Genomic DNA, 23,989 nt, shown 5'->3' with positions numbered 1-23,989 from the left:
GATTTCCAGATGGCCCTGGAGATCGATTTTCGGTCTCTCGACGTCATCCCACAATTTACGTATTTGGCAGTATTTACCACTTTTTTCTAAAACCGGACGCCGCCATATTTGATTCCAAACATCGATTTTCGGCAGCTTCCAGTTGTGTCCCTTCCAAAAATACCCATCACTGCAAACACGAAGTTCAGCGCCAAGATTCAAGCTACTTCGAGTCAGAGGTGAAATCACGTCAAAACAACACAATTCCAGTTATTTCTATCTTGTTATGTCTCGCATGCAAAGCGACATGCATGTACTAGAAAACGACCAGCGGCAGTTTTGTCGCGACAGAATGGAAGAATGACATGACAGACTTTTTTCGTCAATAACCATGTCGACAGTTTCCGTCATCTTGTCGTCCGACGTACGTGAAACGTCGTTCTGGAAAACGTCACGCAACAGATTTTTCGTGATCAAATGAGAGAAAGACAAGAATAGAAAATGTTTCGTCGCGAGACAGCCCAGTAGATCAGTCTTTAAAGCAAAAGTATGTTGCATCGTGCTTGTCAGATGAGCGCTGACTTTTGTTGTTGTCATTGTTACATAGTTTATCGTCATGAGGTTGACAATTCCCAAGCCTGATGCTTACCAATTTTCTCCAATCGCTGGGTACCATGGGAACCACCGGTCTCTTTACACTTCGCTGGGACTTCTTTTCCGTTAAGCCTTTAAATATTCTATTTCAAGCGCTGGGTTTCCAGGGTCGTGTCTAAGAGCTAAACCTATACTTCAACCAACTCACCGATGTCAACTTTCAGAAGCTCACCTTCAAGCCCAACAACTGACCAATCAACATTTTACAATTTGATTTCAGCTTCGCCACGAATCTCCCCACCACAAATCGATCTACCAACATCTTCAACGTTCCTTTCACTTCCTCCTTCAGTGTTTCGCTGTCTCCATTAACCAACACACTTACCAACCGAATCGGCATTATAACCAGTAGCAGTCCCTTCATAGTCATTTTTTTTCAATAAGCTTCCGGAACGATGCCACCCCTTTCCCAACTTCGATCAAACTGTTCTGAAACACCAAAGCCTTCCGCACCAGATCCTCGAACGGTTCGATCGTCTTGAGTGGAGGTTCTCCGATCTCAAAGTCTTCCGGTTGCGACTCCAGCACCATCCGGAAGAATTCCAGTAAGACCCCCCAGTAAGATATTACTGTTGTACTTGGCCATGGTCATCGCCTTGATGACCTCGCTCATCCTAATGTTTTGACAATATGTCCACTGGGAGGAAATTCACGGTTGAAGTTATGAAATAACAAAATCGGATTGTGTCAACAATAGTGATTCTCATTTTGACACATATACAGAGCAGGCGCAGATATAGTACAGTGTTGCCAGTAACTTTAAATATCATGAAAATGTCTAACCATTGGTGCCAATGAATGTGCCCAGGTGTGCCCGTCTGTATTTTTGGCACACTTTGTGGTTGACCGATGTGATTCATGATAACAGGAGTGGCACGTGATAGTTTGAGAGCAACCTGCATAATAAAAATTCCATTTGTAGAACAGTTCAAACTTTACTTACACCCTACTAGATATGTTAACCGTATGTTAAATAGATCTTTTATAGTTTATGAAGAAATGTAATGAACTTGTAACCTTCATGTAATGCTTCATCTACTGCATTTTCTCACGCCGTTGACATGAACCGTTTGATGGAAATTGATGCATTCGACAACATTTTGAAGTTTGGTGGTTCTATCAAACCCGTTATGATATGGAGGATGGAGTACCAGACGAGAACCCACGATACACGAAAGTGATTCAAACAGCCATTCACCACCAATGCTCCAGGCCGTAGTGCCCATAACAGAGTTGAGAGAAGAATTGGCTGGACTTATAATTCCATACGACAACTTCGGTTCACACTTGGACTTGCAGCTAAGAACTACAGACATTGAACTTGAAAAAAAGAACTTTAAGTATGCTGGTGAAACACAAGCCAAAGTTTGGAACCAACTGGTTGTAGATGAATACTCGACAGTGGCTGAGTATATAGATCCTGAAGTAAAGGGTGATACGGTCAAAATTTGGTCAAGGGAAAACGCGTGTAAATCGGTGAAATCGTTTATTTAAAAAATCAAATTAACTTTCTTTTTCAAGTTCAATTAGTATAAAATTCAGGAAAAATATTCAGTTAGGCTTCTGCTTTTCCAAATCCGAATTGCCGGGCCTTACGCTTGACCCCTGCCATCAGATTTTGTACAGCCACCTTGTCCACCTTCTTCGCCGCAGAAAGCCAGTTTGCCTTGAACTGCTGCTCGCCCTTAGCAGTTTTTTTGGTCTTCTTTAGGTTCCGCTTGACAATAGCCCAGTATTTCTCAATTGGGCGGAGCTCTGGCGTGTTGGGAGGGTTCTTGTCCTTGGGAACCACCTGCACGTTGTTGGCGGCGTACCACTCCATGGCCATTTTACCGTAATGGCAAGATGCCAAATCCGGCCAAAACAGTACGGAACAACCGTGTTTCTTCAGGAAAGGCAGCAGACGTTTATTCAAACACTCTTTCACGTAAATTTCATGGTTGACAGTCCCGGAAGCTATGAAAATGCTGCTTTTCAAGCCACAGGTACACATGGCTTGCCAAACCAGATATTTCTTTGCGAACTTTGACAGTTTCATGTGCTTGAAAACATCTGCTACCTTTCCCCTTCCTTTTGCCGTATAAAACTCCTGTCCCGGAAGCTGCTTGTAGTCGGCTTTGACGTAGGTTTCGTCGTCCATTACCACGCAGTCAAACTTCGTCAGCATCGTCGTGTACAGCCTCCGGGATCGCGCTTTGGCCGTCGTATTTTGTTTATCATCGCGATTTGGAGTCACTACCTTCTTGTAAGTCGATAGTCCGGCTCGTTTTTTGGCTCGATGCACGGTTGTAGACGATACACCCAGCTTATTTGCGGCATCTCGGAGAGAGAGGTTAGAGTTTCGCTTGAAACTACCGGCAACTCTCTTTGTCGTCTCAGCGGCTTCCGGTTTTCGATTTCCCCCCGATCCAGACTTCCTGGCTGTCGACAAACGTTCCCCAAACACTTTAATTACATTTGTAACGGTTGATTTGGCAACTTTTAGCGATTTTGCCAACTTTGCGTGCGAGTAGCTCGGATTTTCGCGATGCGCGAGCAAAATTTTGATACGCTGCTCTTCTTGCTTGGACGGCATTTTGACAACTGAAGAGTGAATTCCAAAATCAAAATAGGAGCAACATTCTACACGCACACACCTTCAAAATGAGGGGTGTTCAGGTTTTTTAAATTCAAAATTGAAGGAAATACGTTAAGTTGATATTGACCAAATTTTGACCGTATCACCCTTTATCCAAAATCGATCCCGACCTGCTTCATGAGATCGATACAAATTGGTTTGCTGAGTATGTAAGAACCAGTCAATATATCTTGTAAATAATTAAATGTTCAGATCTGTACGCATATGATTAAAAGTTCAATTGTTATATGGTAATTAAAGATATTTCTTTTGTAGTCAATGTTGCTCACCGATGAGAAGCAGTTTGAGTCACGTTCTGCAGACAAGATTTTTGCCTCCTCCAATATCCATCATGCTAACTTCAGAAGGACTAAAAGGATCAGCTCGAGATGAGCCACAGCATTTTCCTTCGCTGTTTTTATTGAATTCCATGGATATTTTCAAGACGTTACCGAAATCGTTTTCCGGCTTCAAAGTGGTTCCATACGACTTGTATTGCCCGTTGCTCAAAGATTGTTTGAAAGAGCGGGTCTGTACACATTGTGGATTATATTTCGCCACGCAGATTATGCTTCGAGAACAAAAGAAATTACATAAATCCAGAGGTGTCGCAAAACTGAAAACGTGTCCTATTCGAGTAGCTGCTAAACGCCAAAAGGAATGGTTAGGAATCTTTCTTCGCAATGACGGTACTGACTGCGAATTGATCGATGACACCGAATTGGACCTCAATGGTGTCCGTACCGAACATCTTGACACGACAAATGACTCGCATTTTCCTGTCGTCACAACAGAATCCCATCTTCAGAATCCGTGGGAAGACGAATGAAATGGATACTGCTTGGGATGAAATATACGAAATAAAGTACCAAACTACTCAGTGCTGAAAAGCGCAACTTTGTGTGATTCGGAAGAACATAACTACCTATTTTTCCAAATTTAATTATCAGTGCCGAAACAAAAGCTCCCTTTCGAAAAGTACTGCATTTTTATACTATTTTGACTGCAACTCATTGCAAAATAAGATTTTTTTAGCACTCGTAAGTATCCATTGGATCCTATCCTGGATTTATTCTCATTGGATAAATGTACGACTCGGGCTGAAATATGCAATTGTTGCATTAGTAAATGTTACGTTATATCACACTCTAATTCCTTCTTAAATTGCATTTGTTGGGGTGGGGGGGGGGAGGGGCATAAAAATATGTGACATAATTTCTGAGAGGGGGTTTGAAATATTGTAGCTCATTGCGGCATGGGGGGAGGGGGTAATTTTTTTACTAATTTAGCGTGATATAATTTGTGGATCACACCCAATTCAAGCTGAAAAATGCATTAGGTCATCGATCAGTGGGCTGAAAATAGCTAATAGGAATGTCTTAACATTGCCGTGAGGATGCAAAGAGAAAGTCGACGAAGAGAATCTGTCGAATGTTCGTTAGGACCTAATGCATTGTTCAGCTTGAATTGTTTTGCCAATTCATTTTCTCCTAGCTTCCGACAGTCGTCTCGACCCTTGTTTGCGGCGGAAATAGATACACGGCCAATGAGAACGACCCAAATTTTAGTTTAGACTACTCATAATCACACAAACTGAAGGAGCTCAGTGATGACTAAATTTGATTTTTGTTTTCTTGTGGAAAACCTAATAAACTTAATTGAAGATGCTAAAACAATAGCTGTAATTTCCAAACCTACGACTGGATGCCTTCCTTCAAATAACAACTGGAGTGGGGTAAAAATCGGTAGAACTGTTTCAAACACACCATCCCTCTCCAAAGGGGGAGTTTGGTAAAGAGAGATGATAAAACCGGTTTGTACCTTCCTAAAAGTTGTCCTAGCTCGCTGTCTACTCCTCTATATGATATTTTCACACTGCCGTACTCTAAAAGGAACTATCAATTCTATACTTTCATCTCCTCACTCTATCGTAAAAAAAATTACCACTTCAGTCTGTTATTTGAAATTAGCATCTTCAACTATGTAAATCGTTGACTTCACGCAGAAGTAATACTAAGCATATAGTCAAACTAAAAAACTACCGGAAATGAGGAAAATTGACGAACATTTTACTCAGTCTAGGAGAACTACCAATAGACTGAGTGAATTCAATCTTTACTTTCCTCATATTTGGGATTCTTTCATGGACAGACCTGGAAAACTCTAGAAAAACATGAGGAAAATTTTCTTATCGTTGAGTTCCTGTACTTGTTTTTTGCGATTTATGAGTAAACGAAACTCAAAACCCGGTCGTTCTCATTGACCGTGTAGATGAATAAAGGATGATTAGCACAGAAAAAGCAAATTCAGATCGTTGATAATGGAAATGGCATGTTCTCGATCATTCCCTCCACGTAATCGATTGAAGCTGGAAAATTTCATTTGTGGAATTTGAGCGGCTTCTGTAGCAAGAATGGAAACCAATATTTTCCTCCACTAGATAAAGACTTCTTCTGCTTCTTCGTCTTATTGTAGGCTTTCTAAGCTTTTGTACCCGAGTAGACGAGAATATCAAATCAATAGCAAGTTTTACTATTCAAATCGGGGAACAGAACATCAGAAATTGCTATTAGTTTGATTGTTATAACAAGTAAAATATCAAAAAAATTGACGGAACCATAACAGAATAAAAGCAAAGTCAGTTGTTCCACTTGTAAAAAATAGCGAAAATCAACACACATTTTACTTTTCTACCTTATTAAGCTATTGGTTAATCTAATTAATGACATATTACTAGCTTATCAGATCAAAATTAAATCTTCAATCCATGATTCCAAAATATCAACAATATATAGAGCTCAATTTTGGCATGTGGATACATTGTGTTCCAGAGCAACTGTTGGCCAAATTTTAGTGCTCTAGGACTTTGTTTACCCCCCTGACGATAATAGGTTAAGGTATTGCCGAAGCCAACATTTCCCCTAACTCAACTATTACAATAACATTATAAGATCCCAATTAAGTGTTCTAGATGCACTTCCACGGTTATTAATCGAGAGCTTTCAATGCCAATCATTGCATGGATTGGTATATTGCGTGGCTATGCCCAGGAAAGATGTTCCAATGCAGGCCCGGGAGTCGAACCGACCGTCTCCGGCTTGATAAACCGTGCCTTTAGGAACTAGGCTATCTGAGGCCGCACACATTATACCGGCACACTCAAGTCAAATAACAAACAAGTTGCGTGACGAGGATAGGAACGTATCCCATGTGGGTCGACCACACTCCGGGCGGAAAAGTTAACCACCGCTTTGCCTCAACCATAGCCTTCGCCATATCAATATTTAACTTCTGCTACACCCTCGTCACGGTTGGATTTCGGAACTTGCATCCGCTGGCGCTGAATTTGCGAGGAGATAGCAGGTACCACGCCAGCATCACCTTTCGTCCTATTTTTTTTGTGATTCAGTCGGCGTAGACCCGAATAGAAGTTTTGATGTAAAATAAATATCACATTAATCATCCATTCCAAAGACAAACGGGTACAATAATTATCTTTTGCATGGTAAAATTGGCACTTAGAAATCATAATAAATTTAGATTTCTTTGACCCGATCAGGGGCTGTTCATAAACTACGTAGACAGTTTAGGGGGGGGGGGGGTTGAGAATTATCCAAGGCCCATACAAATTTTAAATTTTTTGTATGGACAATTGTCTACGCAGGGGGGGGGGGTCAAAAATCCCAAAAAACTGTCTACGTAGTTTATGAACAGACCCTCAGCTGAAGCATTCGGTTAAAGCAAGCACTTCAAAAGCTTCACAAAAGTTCAGAGATTTAAAAAAAACTTCAATAACTTAATAAAAGTCCATGGGTCTTTAGGGAAGATCCGAAAAGTCCATGAATGTTTTATGAACCTTGAGAAAATGCAGGAAACTTTCAAAATTATCTGGCGAATTCCCAGATTTTCGTAGAATTATGCAAAGAAATTTTTTGGGTTCGTCACAGAAGTTCGGTGATTTTCACTGAAGCTCAGACATTTTCACTTTAATTAAGGTTAAGAAAATGACATTTCAATTGAATTCTCCTCAGAACAAAAAGCTTCACGTGAACTGCAAAAACGTTAAAGAGATTTCTAGAATTTCAGGAAATAACAGAGAACCAAAGGGCCGTTCCATAAAATTTAGAGAAATAACACGAATTTAATAATAATTACAAGGGACAGCCCCATATGGTTGTACGCGATAAGGACGTAGAACTACGTGGTCTTATAGCATAAATCAGCAGCAGCTTGTGTTTGGTGTAGGAATAGGAATTTGAGCGGGGTTCTCTCTGTTTATACTCTTTAGTATGACGCGCTTGACATGATGGCCCACAGCGACTCACAAAGAGCTACTGATTCCGATCAATGGTGGTGCGGCTTCTTCCTCCTTCTATGGATGTTCATGTGGACTGTAGCTCACTGCTTGCAGGCAGCCTTTCGTTGTGTACTGGAGAACAATGTTCAACGCCACACGCCGAAAGCACTGCTGCTGATGATGCCGAAGACCGGACACTACCACACGGTGATTGGAACTGAATCCGATCAGCTGTTGAGGCCAGCCTTGATAGGAAACTGCTTGCAGGCAGCCTTTCGTTGTGTACTGGAGAACACCACCAGTCACCACGCGGTGATTGAATAAACACCGTTTGGTGAGACTGTATAGAATTCAGCTTTGAAATCTGTGTTAGGGAAATTGCTTTTCGCAGGTTATCGGTGATCATTTTAAATATTATAGCAACAGTTGCCCATTCGTGCAATTTTCAATAGTGACATTTTGAAATATGATAAAGTCTATAATTTAAAATATGCGTAGATATATATAAGATCCATTGAAGATAAAATTATTGGATTTGGTCCAGAGGCAGCTGAGTTATTAACGTTCAAAATCTTCCCTAATTTTGTTACATGTTCGGTTTTCGGTTTTCACAAAGTGTACCCCCATATAGAAATCACAGACGTAGTCCTACGTCAAAAAAAAATGCCTTATCCAAACCGGCTTCTGCTTCACCCCTTCCATTAAATTTGGCACAGTGGTCTCATCGACCTTATTCGCCGCCGAACGCCAGTTAGATTTAAACTGCTGCTCGTTTACCATGGATTTATAAGTTTTTTTGAGATTCAAGACCTAAGGCCGAGAACATAGTAGAAGCGATTCGATGCGTTAGCAATAAGCGAAGCGCTTGCGTGAAAGCTCCCTCTATGAGCGTTCTATGGGAATCGCCCAAACCTGTCATAGTGAAAGCGATGCGAAGAGGTGTAAAGCGTTCAGCAAAGCGACAGAGCTGTTCGTGTAGTGTTTTGACGCCTGCGAACGCAAGTGGACTGATTCGATTGAGGAAAAATGAACACCGATATCGATTCACAAAATCTGATTGCTCTCGTTTTAACGAGAAAAGCGCTGTGGGACAAAACATTGAAACAGTACCGGAACAGGTTGATTGTCGATAAACTTTGGCGACAAGTTTCCTGTGAGCTGGGAGGAGAGGCAACGAGTAAGTGTAAATATAGATTTATTTCTTAATTAATATAATGTTTTTTTATTTACTTTACAGCGGATGCAGAGAAGAAAAGATGGAAAAAAATTCTGGTGGCGCAGGACCATCGAACTATGAAACATATACCGCCTGCCCCTTTTTCGAGTCGATGCTTTTCTTGAAGGATCCAGTGAAACCACGCAAGTCCGGCGGCAACCTTTCGGCTGGTGTTGGTGGCAATGAAAACGATGAGGAAGATGAGGACCTCCACGAAAGTGTAACAGAAACCATATCTGATGAGCCAACCGATAATGCAGATGCATATGAAGTCGCTCCTGCAGCTGAAATAATTCCTCAGCCGAACCCACAACCACAAAACAGACCAGGAAAGCGAGGTGTGCAACAGCAGCTGATTGACATTGAAGCCCGGAAATTGAGACTTCTGGAAAAAAAGGCTAATTAGTCTAGTGCTTGTGACGACGATGAGGATGAAGCATTCTTCAAGAGCCTCCTGCCACATGTGAAAAAGCTGAAGCCAAGAGAAAAACTTGAATTTCGTATGGAGATGCAAAGTCTCGTACACAAGCTTGTGTACAAGGACTACAGAACCCTGGATGATCCGAATGTGTACAACATTCAACGTTCTATGCAATTGCAGAGCCAAGCACCATTTGCTGAATTTGAAATGAACGCATCACAGCCATCTTGTTCATATCAACGTAGTCCACCAATGCAACAACATGATGATATTATCACAATAGAGTACCAGGACGTCCCGATGACAAATGAAGATCAGCGCTCCACCATAATTTCCCCAGAAAGGCAATATTAATCAGTGATAACATCACCTATCTCCAGTGTAATCTCCCAAAAATAGTTTTGATTTTTGAACAGTTTATTTATTTTCAACTTCAATATGATAAATACATAAGTTCGAAACGATTTCAAAGCTTATTTCTGTCCATAAAGTCTTTGAAGTAATTACGTACAAAGCGTCCAGTTTGTTGTAGATATGTTGATACATGTGTTGTTCGTCGTCTTCTTAATACCTCCTTCATTCAACTTAGCGGCCTCCTCCAGTTGCACATTGAGTCCTTCATGGTCAATGATGACATTGTGAAGGATGCATATCGCTTTCACAATAAATCCGTTCCTGATTCAATTGGTTTCCACAGGAGCCTCCACTTTGCGGTCATAAAGCCGAACGCACACTCAACACACTTTCTTGCTCTCGATAGCCGTGAGTTGAAATATGCGGATCAAATTTCGTATTAGTGGTTGGGTTTCGTCTCCGACAAATACGTACGGCATTTTCAATGTAAGTTCCTGGGGGCACATTGCGCAGCTGAACGTTCCAGCATCGCTCTGCTTACCTTATCCACCGACTTCCACCATCAAGAACCTGCTATTGGCGTCTGCAACGGCTTGTATAACGCTTGAATAATATGCTTTATAGTTGAAGAACATTGATCCGGAATTATCTGGACATCTGACTCGAATATGTTTGCCATCAATAGCGCCGATGCAGTTTGGGAAATTCCATTTAGTCCAATACTCATTTGCCACCGATCAAAACATTTTCTCAGTTGGCACTGGCATATAAATCGGCTGACATACCGAGTTTGTAAGTCGCCGCGATCGGACGTATGCATAAATAGCTCTATAGAGCATCAAATTGCATATCGGTGCTGATTGCTTGTGAAGTGTGTGGACCGACGAAGTGCATTTTTCGTTCTTTTTTGCCAGACCAAGCAAGTTTCGCTGCACAGTGAATAGAGGGCAAGAAAGGCAATGCCCTATACAGGCGGCCCCAGTGGGGCCCCTGGTCCCCTTCTCCCAGGGGAAGACTTTCCAGCACTCGGTTAGCAAAGATTCTCCGGAAAGTTTTTAGTGATCGAAAGAATTGATGAAGGCGAAACTCTTGAAAAGGTTTCACCTATAATCATTGAAAAACAATTCAAACCTGGTGCGGTGGTGACAATGTCGAACAAATAAGAAGAACAAAGGAGGGAAAATGTCTAATCAATACGAAGAATGATAGACAAGCTCAAGCTCTGTTTAAGCTTAAAACTATCTCTAGTGATATAAACGTTTAGATCTACGAACACAGAACACTAAACTCGTGCAGAAAAGTTATCACGAATCGCGACCCTTACGTAGTTACGGATGACGAAATGCTTGAAGTGCTAAAAAATCAAAACGGTGCAAAGGTAGAACAGATTAAAACGAAGCGCAACGGCGTGGTAAGTGCAACAAACTCGTTCATCATAACGTTCAACAGTGTAAATGCCCCCAAGTATGTGAAGGTAGGCTTCGTACGAATTGCTACTAGGCCGTTTTACCCTCGGCCAATGCGATGCTTTCAGTGTTTTCAATTCGGACACATCGGCAAAGCGTGCAAAGGAGAAAAAAGGTGCTACAACTGCAGTAAATCGTTCCATGGGGATTCATGTGACAATGTCCAGTATGGAAAAGGGAAAGTACCATAATGAAGATCAAGGTTGATCAGAACCTAACATACAGAGAAGCAAAACAAAAAGTGAAAAAAATCGGAAAAAAATGATTACTCTGAAGCGCTTAAGAAGAATCTGGAGACCAAATTTGAAGATAAATTGAAGAAGAGGGAAGAATGGTTCCTCGCTGAATTGAAGAAACGAGATGAAAAAGAGAAGGAAAGGTTGGACCAATACAAAAATCACTTCAAAAAAATGGAAAAACAGATGAACGAGTACAAAATGGACTTAGAAAAGATCAAAAGTCAATATCAAGCTGAGCATGAAAAAAGGGCAGAACTTGAGGATCAAAATAAAGCCCAAGATTTGACTATTCAAAAACTTAAAAAAAAAACTTAAACTATACGCCGATTACGGGGACTACAAAAGCAGTCGAAAAACCAAGCAACATGAAAGTATCGAGGCCTCCCCACCTAGGAAACGAGGAAGTAAGCGAGGCAAAGAAGATAAACAAATTGAACAAGAGGAAAATAGTGACATGGAAGTTCAACAAATATCGGAAGAAGAGGATCAAAGCGATGAACAACACTGTGAACAAATTAATACAAGACACAGAGTAAACAGCAGGTAACCCCACAAAAAAAAAAAAAAAAAAAAAAAAAAAAACAAAATGCAAAGACCCAAAAAAACAAGAATCATAACATGGAATATTCAAGGATTACGCACCAGTAAACAGGAGCTAACAATGCTAAACAATGAAATTGAACCACTAATAATATGTTTACAAGAAACCATGTGTAAAACTGATGCACTGGCAACCATTGGAGGATACAATGTAATACACCGAAAAAGGCAAACCAATAACAGAGCAGCCGGAGGAATAATAACTGCCATCAAAGAAGGTATAGATTATAAAGAAATAGCAATCGACACACAGATGGAAATAACTGCTGTTAGAGTAGAACATCCCATTAACGCCACTGTAATAAACGTATACTTACCGCCAAACACAGTTATAGATAAAAATGAAGTCGTACGAATCCTATCGAAGGTACAAAAGCCGTATATCATGCTAGGAGACATGAATGCACACCACTACTTATGGGGAAGCGAATTTATTAACGCTAAAGGGAAAGTTCTAGAAGAAGTATTCGACGAAATGGAACTAACAGTGTTAAATGACGGAGAATATACATATATAAATAATACAACAGGGAAAGGATCATGTATCGACTTAATCAGCTGTACTAACAACAGGAATAATAGACTTCGAGGTACACGAAGATACGCAGGGAAGTGATCATTTTCCGCTCGTGATCACCCTACCAGCAAACTCAGAAATCAGTAGCAGCACACAAAACTGGAAAATAGACGAAGCTGACTGGGTTCAGTTTACAAATACAGTCTTTTTTAGAATCAGAGCAACAGTAGAAGAACAAATTGAAGAAATTACAAAACAAATTATTAAAGCAGCTGACAAATCCATACCGAAATCAAAAGGATTCCCGGGTAAAAAAAGAATCCCGTGGTGGAATGCTGAAGTTTCAAAAGCCGTCAAAGCCAGACGAAAAACACTCAGAAAATTAAAAAACAAAAATACTCTCGGAGAAGAAAGACAACTCGCATTACAAAATTTTCAGACCAGAAGACAGGAAGCGCGAGACCTAATCAGCAAAGCCCAAAAACAATCATGGGAGGAATTTGCAAATAGTTTCACAGAAAGCACCCCTATAAAAGAAATTTGGACCAATCTCAGAAAGATACAGGGCAAATACAGTAAACCAACCATCAGACAAATCAAATTTAATGGTCAGGTAGCAAACGATAACAAAAGAATTGCTGACCTTCTAGCCAAGGCCTTCAAAACTGTATCTAGTAACGAAACGTATGATAAAGAATTCATTGAATATAAAAATAAAATGGAAGAAATACCTTTAAACGTACCTGTAAATCCAGCTGATGAGTATAACAAACCCTTCAATCAAACTGAACTAGAAGCAGCAATGGAAAACCTCAAAGGAACATCACCAGGACCTGACAACATTCATAACATGATAATCAAAAACCTTCCACCAGACTGTAAACGGATCCTTATAAATACCTTCAACAGGATGTGGAACGAAGCTTACTATCCAACCCTTTGGAAAACAGCAACGGTAGTACCCATATACAAAGGCAAGGGCGAAAGATAAAACCCAAATAATTATAGACCAATATACCTAAATAGCTGCTTAGGCAAAATCTTTGAAAGGATGATAAACAATCGTCTGGTCCATATCTTAGAGTCCCAAAACCACCTGTATGAACATCAATATGCTTTTCGAAAAGGCAAATCGACTACGGACCATCTAACTATGACCGAAGAATTCATCAGAACGGCTATGAGCAAAAAAATGATTACTCAAGCAGTTTTCTTGGACATCAAAAAGGCCTATGATACAACCTGGAGACGATTAGTCTTGAACGAGCTATCCCAAAAAGGCGTTGGAGGAAAATTACTGGCTTATATCCACGAAATTCTCAAAACAAAACATTTCAAAGTTAGAATCAATGGACAATACTCTGACGAAGTAGAAATGGAAACTGGACTATGCCAAGGATCGGTCTTGAGTGTTACACTGTTCTTAATTGCTATAAACACGATAACCAGCTTCATCCCAGACGGAGTAAAAATTCTAATCTATGCAGATGATGTCATCCTTCTAGCAACTGGTACAAACGCCAAAATAACAGAACATCTATTACAAACCACATTAAACAAAATACACAACTGGGAGATGAAAACAGGATTCCAAATTTCGGCGGAAAAAAGTGCAACAATAATTTTCAGAAACCCTAAAAGCAGAAAACCAACGAACCTCGATGGCCTAATACTGAATGGACGATTAATTCAACATAAAAAACACCACAAAATACTGGGTGTAATTTTTGATCAACATTTAAAATTCAGAGAATATGTAGAAGAAACGAGATCATCCTGTTTACAAAGAGTACAGATTCTAAAATACATCGCAGCCAGACAATGGGGTGGTGACACTAAAACACTTACTCAATTATACAAAGCTACAGTATTGGAAAAGTTGCTGTACGCCGCACCAACAATAACATCCATCAACAAAACCTGTATACAACGACTTGAAACAGTGCATAACGAAGGCCTAAGAGTAATATGTGGAGCATTCAGAACAAGTCCCATCATCAGCATTCAATCGGAGACAGGCATCCCTAACCTCAAAACATTACTCAACCAAAGATTAGTAACACATTTTGCCAAAAAGAGAGCAACTCCAGAAAGCTTTCCCCACACACCTCAAACCGATACCCGCACAGAGGATCCTAGCAGCTACAGTTCCGGAGAAATGTGGAATGAATCACGAAGCCCAGACCCCAACACACCGGAAATAAGGGCAGCTGATGTGATGAACAGTATTGACCTAACACTACCCACGATTAAGTTCCTAACGGTACCAAAAACAGCACCCTGGAATAGAAAACCAATTATTATAGATAAGCACCTCTGGCACCTAAGCAGAGAGAATGCAAAACCCCCAGAACTGGTTCAAGCATTCAAAACCCGGAATTGTTCTCTATACAAATTTCATCGTGCAATATGTACCGATGGATCCAAAAAAGATGGCAGAACAGGTTACAGCGTAGTGACTGCAGGCTTAACTATACGTAAAAGAATAAAAAAACTTGTGCAGCATATACACAGCAGAAAGCCTCGCCATAATTGAAGCACTGAAAAGGATTGTCCAACAGGAAACAGTCGGAGCATATATCATTTATACGGACTCCCTAAGCGCAATAACAACACTGGAAAAACAAAAAATCTCCAGCGTCTGGAAAGACGAAATCATCGACCTCTATAATAAGGCAGCACACAATCATTCATGTGTAACTTTTGGCGGGTCCCTAGCCATATTGGAATAATTGGAAATGAAAAGGCAGATACGGAAGCCAAAAAATCCCTCAATACTACGGAAATAATAAGTGCAATAGACAAACAAGACGCCAAGGCATTTATTAAACAAAAATTCCTAAATAAATGGCAAGAAGAATGGACTAATACCACCGGAAACGCTCTACGTAAAATAAAAAAAGGCATTACTCCGTACAAACAGTCCATGACAGGCAACCGTAAACAAGATGTAATGATGACCAGACTTAGAATCGGTCATACTCTTCTCACCCACAAGTACATACTAGACAAAGAAAATCCACCCAAATGCCAATTCTGCAACTCCAATTTGTCTGTCAAACACATAATAGCAAACTGCCCAGGTCTCGATCACCTAAGAACTTCAATTGGAATTTCAACAAGCTTAAGGGAAGCACTGGCGGACGACAGGGAGAGTATGGAAAAAATAACACTGTTCTTCCAGCAAGCTGGGCTAGTTAAGCAAATTTAATAAATCGTCGAAACATCAAAACCGTATCGCGCCATCATCATTTATTAGCTCGGTCACCCAAAATGCCAGCTATAAAAATCCCCATCGATCGGAAAGAGTCAATAGTCATACATCAAACTCCAGTCAACCATCATCATGGGCAACAGCGACTCCAAGGACCAAGAAGTGAAGCAGATAGGTGACCAACAGGTTACTGTCATTGAAAACCAGGAGGTGCATTCGGAGATGCACTCCCAGCATGAAGCGAAGCTGTGGATCATCATAGGCATGCTGACCTTTATCATCGCACTCAACCTAACAAAAATTGTAATCAACAAATGTCGGAAGGAGGCATACAAAGCAGCGCGAAGAAAAACAAAAGTGAATCTATATAATGTACTATAACTCTAAAGTCACAAGACCCGAATGACAACAGTTAAAAGGTCTTTAATAAAGAGAAAAAAAAATCGGCTGAAGAACTTCCCATAATGCACGTTTCTCGGACTACGCTAGCAACCGTTGATTGACCCATACGGAATGAAAATGCGAGGCTAGCAAAACATGACCCTGTTGCAAGGAACCTGCAAAAGAAATGTACAAGGTGCATTTGAATATGATGTTGTTCCAATAATCAAACAAATTTAATCATACCTGAGAGTAGCAATCAATCGTCCACAAGGTAGAATCCGTTCTTGATTAAAGTTAGTCCAGTCTTTTATTATCTTGTTTGTCACTAAATTCAAAATCAGATCGATTGTTCATATTCATTCTTGTGTAAGACCGAAACTTTTCTGGATATTTACGAAGATCTTCGTACAATCTGAAGAACTCCCCATATCGCCTTCTATTTCGATTGATCGTGTGAACTGCGAACTCTCTTTCGTTGTTCATTACGGAATTAATCGTGCTTGAGGAAGCGAAATATTCCTCATCGGATGCATCCATGCTGGATTCAAACAAATTTGAACAAATATTTTGCACTGCACCCGTGACTGTAATGTTTTCAAAAACGCTTTCGCTATGGCATAGATTGCTTTGCTTGTCGCTTCATTTTGCTTTGCCAATTGCTATCGCATCGAATCGCATCGAATCGCTTCTACTATGTTGTCAGCCTAATACTGTTCGATAGGGCGGAGTTCTGGGCTGTTGGGAGCGTTGTGGTCTTTGGGTACCACAACCACGTTGTTCGCATCGTACCACTCGACTACCTTTTTCCCATAGTGGCAGCTCGCCAAGTCCGGCCAGATCAGCGCAGGTCTAATATGTTGCTTTAGGAATGGTAGCAGCCGCTTTTCCAGGCTCGTCTGGACGTCGATCTCTTGATTGATGGTTCCCGTAGTAATGAAAATGCCACTTTTTAGACCACACGTGCATATGGCCTGCCAGACGAGATATTTTTAGGGGAACTTCGATAGTTTGATGCTTGAAATCTGCCTTCACATAAGTTTCATCGTCCATGACGACACAGTCGAACTTTGTGAGCAGATTCGTATACAGCTTTCGGGACCGCTGCTTTGCCGACGTGTTTTGTTTGTAATCTCGGTTCGCCACCTTCACCTTCTTAAACGTCGACAACCCGGCTCGTTCTTTGGCCCGCTGCACAGTAGTATGGGAGACATTGAGCTTGCCAGCGACTATCCGGATGGAGAGATTAGGATTCCGCTTATATTTCACCGCCACCTTCTTCGTCGTCGCTTCCACGTCCGGATTATGATTACTACCGCTTCCAGGCTTCCTAGCGGTCGACAGACGCTCCCCGAACACTTTTAAAACGTTTGTCACGGTCAATTTGGCCACATCCAGCAATTTTGCCAACTTGGCGTGTGAGAACGTCAGATTCTCTTGCTGCGCGAGCAAAATTTTGACACGCTTCTCCTCTTGCTTGGACGTCATTTTGAAAACTGGAGAGCAAACGTGTTACACTTTTCGAAGCTATGCCGACACAAATGCGTCAACAATTGCCGAAGTTACCGTGTATACTTTTAATAAAAGCAACCAAATCTTCAATGCAACATCATTATCCCTTCCTTCTACACGACGTCACTAGAGAGGTCCATAGAAATGGATTTATCTCATTCTCGCACAGTCGCACCCGCCGAACAATTAGCCCGAGATACAATAGGACGGCAATTGCAAGGATTGAAATCTGGCGTGGGGTTGGTTTCAGCCGGTGATGCCTGAAATTTGTGAGTTTTCCTAAACGAACAGACGTTAAAAGTGATCTAATATTACTAAGTGATAGTGAGCTCACTGTATGTTCAAACGGTCCCAGAGATCGACAGATTTGATGTGCCGTAAATGAATGCGACACCCGTACAAGACACGTGCATGGTAAATTCGCTAAAGCCGGATAACTCACCCAGAGAGGTAACAAATATTTTTGCATAGTACCCAGCATTCTTACGAACTCCTTACAGTATTGCATGTACTTCTGGAACTCGAGCTACTCAAATCGGGATATCTACGAGAGGGCTCTCCAAACCGTCACCGTTTCGACAATCGGAGGACAATAGGTCAAGATGACTCAAACACGCCATTAGGTAATACGAAGTCATTCATGCAAATTTGGATTTGTACCAATTTCCGATTTTACAGTACGATCGTCTACGTTATCTAACGATCGAGATCATCCAGCCTGCGACAAAGAGATACCAAAGGCTCTCAGAAGGTAACCTGATCATTATCAGTGATGACCAATGACTGGCTAACGCAGTGCCACCTCTACAGAGGGCCTTTATTTACAGAGATCACCTGACGATCGTACCCGGTCGAGCGGACCATCCCGGGTCGCCTCAAATCGCGCCACCAGACACTATTGTCTCGTCAGCGCATTCCAGTGGATTGCCAGGAGCGATAAATCCACAAATCGGTGATAGTTCACCAAGGCGGCTGAGTGCAGCGGTGCGGCACACAAGGCAATAGTGCGACGCGCACAGACGGGGCAACGGGAGGCAGTGGACAGTGCGACGAAAGACTGCTGCGTGACAAGCGCTGATACACTAGTGCCGTGGGGCTACAGAGGAGTGTGACGGTTGCATACCGAGCGTCAACACGGTCTGGCTCGACACCGATACGGCGACTGTTTGTTGTCGCGCGATAAACGGCGGTGCATCGACGCAACAGTGACGTTGTGGATCTACGGTGCAACGAAGGGCAACGACCTGATTGCGCGACACGGCGGTGCATCAGCAACATGAGCATGCAGGTGAAGCAGCATCACGGGGCCCCCAACGATACGCGTTAGGAAGAAGTAATAGTCTGTAGTAATAAGCTTTTAAGAGATGCATATTAAATCGTTAAGTAGCAAAATCCTGATGTTATCGTTCCGTGATTGAGTTTTTTGAATGAAATCATCCTCGTTTCATTCCCGGCCATCTGTAGCTAGTACACCTTATTAATCGTGAGTGGCTAGCAGGCCCAAATAAGAGCTTTGAGTGTGCAATTGCACCGAAGGACCACTTCTCCCTTTTGTGGTACAGATTCCGTCATTAGCACTATTAATTGACTTTGATTGCATTGAGTTTCGACATTCCTGTCGTATCTTGGACAATTTATCATAGTTAAAGAGAAAATTGTGACATTGGCGCCCAGACAAAAAACCCACTATTGCGCGCAGTAATTCGCGTGCGGTCAAGTGAGTGATCAGTGATTATTGGTGATACGAGTGTGAAGTAGCAGATCCATCATGGATTTGGACCACCTCACCCCAAAGGAACTGGACTTTGAACTGGCGGTAAGATCAGCGAAAGGATTGAGAGGACAGGATCGAAACTGGAAGACGTCACGGCTGCTACAACTGATAAGCAAGGAGAACGGAGGAGGAGCAGCTGCACCAACAGCGTCATCACATGTGCTTTCGGACGTCGATAGCATATACCAGTGCCAAGCGAAACTACCTCCAATTAGTCAGGCGTTGGAGTCAGCTTTACGACAGAACGACGAAGATCAAGTAAGGGTGTGCAGATCCAGGCTGCTGCACTATAGATTCAGACTGTCCGTTATTTCGGATCCGACGATAACAGTAAATGCTAAGAAAACGCTGGCCAAGATCGACAAAGAATTCCTAGTAAACTTGGCGTGTGCAAATCCAGATAATGAAGAAGACAACCCCGATCCCGAAGAACTACCTGGAGATCCAGATACGCAGCAAAGACTCAAGATCGCGCAGCTACAATCTAGCATTAAGGAAGCTTCCCAGCAGCAACAACTGTTGGAGCAGGAACTTCAGCAACAATTGCATCAGCAACAGCAACAGCTACAACAACAGGAAAATCAACCAACTCCGGAAAACCAGCATGAACTGTACGAGCAACAAAAACAACATCAGCAGCTACAGCAACAACAAGACATAATACGACAGCATCAGCGACAGCTGCAAGAGGAGCAGCAGCTCAGACTTCAACAGCAAAAGCAAGAACAACAGCTCCAACAACTAGTGAACCAGATGCAACAACAACAACAACAACAACTGGAACAGCAGCTTCATCAAGAGCAGGTCAGAAGGCAGCAAATGGAATTGCAGTTGCAAAACCAACTACACCGAGGCATTCCAGGGGCGGGACCTCAGAATAACAACATGTTTCCAGGATATTGGGGCCCATACCTCCAAAACCAATCAGGAATACCACAGCAGGCATCAGGAATGGATCATATTCCTCCCCACTTGCGAGATGACTTCAAAAGGTTCCTAAGATCTCAAGGCAGGCCCACCACACCAAGAACACCGAATCAACAACCGTCTGCAAACAGGTTCACTCAACCGGTACATAAATGGCCTTTCGAATACACGGGTCAACCCAATATCATTCAGTTAGGTGAGTTCCTCAACCAGGTAAACACCTACGCCGACACTGAAGAAATTGATGAGCAAACCTTGCTTCGATCAATCAAACACTTACTCAAGGGACGAGCTCTTCAGTGGTACATTCGCTCCTATCTTCAACTAACCAGCTGGGAGGTGTTCAAGTCAGAAATTAAGCAGGAGTTTCTACCACCGAACTATTCCGAGATCATCAAGCAGGACCTCTACTTACGCTTCCAAGGCCAACACGAGTCGTTCACGGCGTTCTACAGGGCCTTGGTTGCTGCATTTGAGATAGTAGAACCAGCAATGTCAGAGTTGGAGGAACTGTTCATCGTGAAATCTCACCTGAATTCGGATTACACTCCGATAGCCGCAGCTTCTCGAGCTACCACAGTTAAAGAGTTAGTCACCGTCTGCAAAGACTTTGAAGTGTCTCGATCCTATTCAACAAGCCTGAAACTACATCGCATCAACGTCCAATGGTGAACAGCATGGAAAATCCTAACAGGCCATTCAACAGACAGCCATTCAACGCAGCACAGGTCAACATGGTAGAACTAAATCCAGAGGAGGAAGAAGATTGGAACCCACTGGACATTCAAGAACGTGAAGCTTTCCAGCAGGACATCGCTTGGCAGAATGAAACAGCTGCAAATGCCGCAGAGGAAGTAAACGCAGCTCGCTTGCAGAACAACTGGAGAGAAAGGCCAGCCACAAATCCACAGCAACCAAGCAGCGGAGAGCAGCGAACAGGGAATTCAGCGTCAGCGATCATCTGTTGGCAGTGCGAAAATCCAGGTCACACCTATCCGAACTGTCCTAACCAAAAACGCTTCCTTTCTGCTACAGTTGCGGGAAAAAAGGATGTACAATTCGAAACTGCGATGCTTGCATTTCGAGATGGAGGCAACTGGATTCGGTTAATGTTCCACAGCATTCGGGAAACCGCAGCTGCGAGAACCCTCAATAAAAGGCTTGGGCTCTCCCGCTATAACTGATATCCCTTCACTCATCAACATTCCCGCATTCTGCAAAGCAGAATATATCGTAATCGACCCAGAAAACAACGACAATTGCCCATATGCAAACATCAATATCCTAGGTCGTCAATTACGTGGTCTCCTGGACAGTGGAGCAACCTGCAGTCTAATTGGGGGTTCACTTTCGATAATAGCGGACGAATTAGGGTTAACCAAATTTCCCGTCAACGGTGAAGTAAAAACAGCTGACAACTCTGCGCATTCAGTTTCATTCTTCTCCCACGTGCCGATATCCTACAATAACAGAAATCTTACCTTACCGGTGCTCTTCATCGAGACTATGCCTTCCATTCTCATTTTGGGAATGGACTTCTGGTCCAAATTCGGTATTAAAGCAACTGTTTGCACTGTTACGGCTACCGAACCATCGATCATCGAATCTTTGTCAGCACACGATAAGCAGCGATTGCAAACAGTTATCCAGACGTTCCCGACTTCACGCAGCAAAGGCAGTCTGGGAAGAACGAGCCTGTATTATCACAAAATCGACACAGAAAGCGCTCCTCCGTTTAAACAAAAATACTACCCAACATCCAAGTTCGTGTTGGACGACTTAAACAAAGAAGTTAACCAAATGTTGGAGCTAGGAGTCATCGAGGACGCCGTTTGCTGTCCATGGAACAACGCCACAGTTGCGGTGAAGAAAAAGGACGGCTCTATGAGGCTATGCCTGGATGCCAGAAAGCTGAATTCCGTTATAGTGCAAGAGGCGTATCCAATTCCACAGATAGCTTCAATCGTAAACAACTTGAGCGGATCGAGGTTCCTGTCCTCAATCGATCTAGAATCGGCTTTTTGGCAGATACCACTGGAAGAAGAATCAACGCAGAAAACCGCCTTCACCATTTCTCAACGTGGACATTATCAGTTCACCGTAGTACCTTTCGGGCTGTCAACGGCCAGTCAAGCGCTTTCACGCGTGAAGAATCACCTATTCATCGACCTCGAGCCGAAGATATTTGTTTACCTGGATGATTTGGTGCTAGCTACGGAAACGTTCCATGAACATTTAGATCTCTTGAAGGAACGTGTTGGACGAAGAAGGATGGCACGTGGACGAGGTAACGAAAGTAGAAGCGATCAGCAAGTTTCCTGCTCCAACCACGAAAAAAGAAGTTCAACGGTTCATCGGGATGTGTAGCTGGTATCGGAGATTCATTAAAGACTTCTCGCGAACCGCCACTCCACTCACGGAACTAACAAAGGCCAAAACGAAATTCCGGTGGACGGAAGAATGCGAGAAAGCGTTCCAGACTCTCAAAGCTCATCTCGTCTCGGCACCCGTTCTTGTAACTCCGGATTATTCAAAACCGTTTTCAGTGGCTTGCGATGCGAGTGACGTTGCAGTAGGAGGAATTCTCACGCAGGCAGGACATCGAAGGTGACGAAAAAGTAATCTAAAAACTGATCATAGCAACCATTGTATAAACACTCAAATTTCAAATGCAGCATTTCAGGTTTTTGTTTATGCATTTTTAACAGAAATGCACCAATTTGAAGTTGACCAATGTTTGCGCGTTCCAGACTTTATAAAGATCCGCCCTCATGTGCATCCTCCGTTAATATTTTTGAGTGGAAAGTCTACCACTCGGAGGCTACACATTTCCGGTCATTCACTTCGAATCCGTTTCGAGTTCTCTCAGACTCCGTTAAAAAGTTTAGCATAACTTAGAGATTTTTCACATGTTTGACATAACATTGTATACTTTTATGCAAAACGTTCATCACGAAAAACGTCTTTATGTGGAATGGACCATCCCCGGTAGTGTGTGCTCAATCGTTGGAAACTTTAAGTGAATTTCTATTCGGGATGGATAACTGGCTATCCGCACCGACTATGGCTGAAAGACAAACATCATCGCTACGGGACGTGTCTACATTCCTAGCGAATACATCAAGAGGCCTCGGAGTATGGGTGCTGAATTTTATCACGTCAGGTTGAACCGTGGATTACCGTTTCAACTTTTGAACACCGCTTTCCCACTTCGTCTCGGGTGCGAATGTAATCAAAAGTTCAGTGTCTGGGAAGAGATGCATAGAGTGTGTGTGTGTAGATGTACTGCGTTACCGTTTGTTGGTTTGGTTCAATTTCGTGGTGTTTGTCTAGGAATATAACTTCGTGAATTTTCCTAACCTAACCGGAAGGCGTTCCGCATTTTGTGTATGTCGGTTGTTAAAATTCGAAACATCTTTCATTGACTACAGCTGCGTGAGAACTATAAACTATAAGTAAACGGATATGAGTCGTAATTGCGTAAAATGTTCGTGTTTGTTGTCGTTCCGTTTGGAACGAAAAGTTTTTTAATTAAATTGTTACCACATATTCGATTGTTTGATAAAACTTTGTAGAAAGATCTTTACACTCATTTTCACAATTGATTATATAATCCACAATAATTCATGTTCCGATCCCGCGTTTCACAGTTTAGCAGTGCAGCACAATTAGCAAAGCAAACATTTGAGCAGCATTGCAGCAAATTAGATTAATCCCCTCATTAAATTTTCAATCATCCAATATAATTAATTCACCATGTCTTCTAAACGAAGCTCACCACCTCCTCCCTCCCAACACGCTTCAAAATCAATTAAATTTGT

General features: G+C 42.2%; 1 pseudogene; it reads left to right on the top strand.

The window, feature by feature from the left end:
- Positions 1-19,235: 19,235 nt before the first annotated feature.
- LOC135700659 (ras guanine nucleotide exchange factor R-like) lies at positions 19,236-21,324 on the top strand (annotated as a pseudogene).
- Positions 21,325-23,989: the final 2,665 nt, after the last annotated feature.

Source organism: Ochlerotatus camptorhynchus, unplaced genomic scaffold, assembly GCF_037179485.1.
Source record: "Ochlerotatus camptorhynchus isolate MF236.1 unplaced genomic scaffold, CSIRO-AGI_Acam_v1.1 ptg000140l, whole genome shotgun sequence".
NCBI lineage: Eukaryota > Metazoa > Arthropoda > Insecta > Diptera > Culicidae > Ochlerotatus > Ochlerotatus camptorhynchus.
The sequence above is the reverse complement of the archived record's forward strand: the minus strand, read 5'-3'. Positions and strand labels throughout refer to the sequence as shown.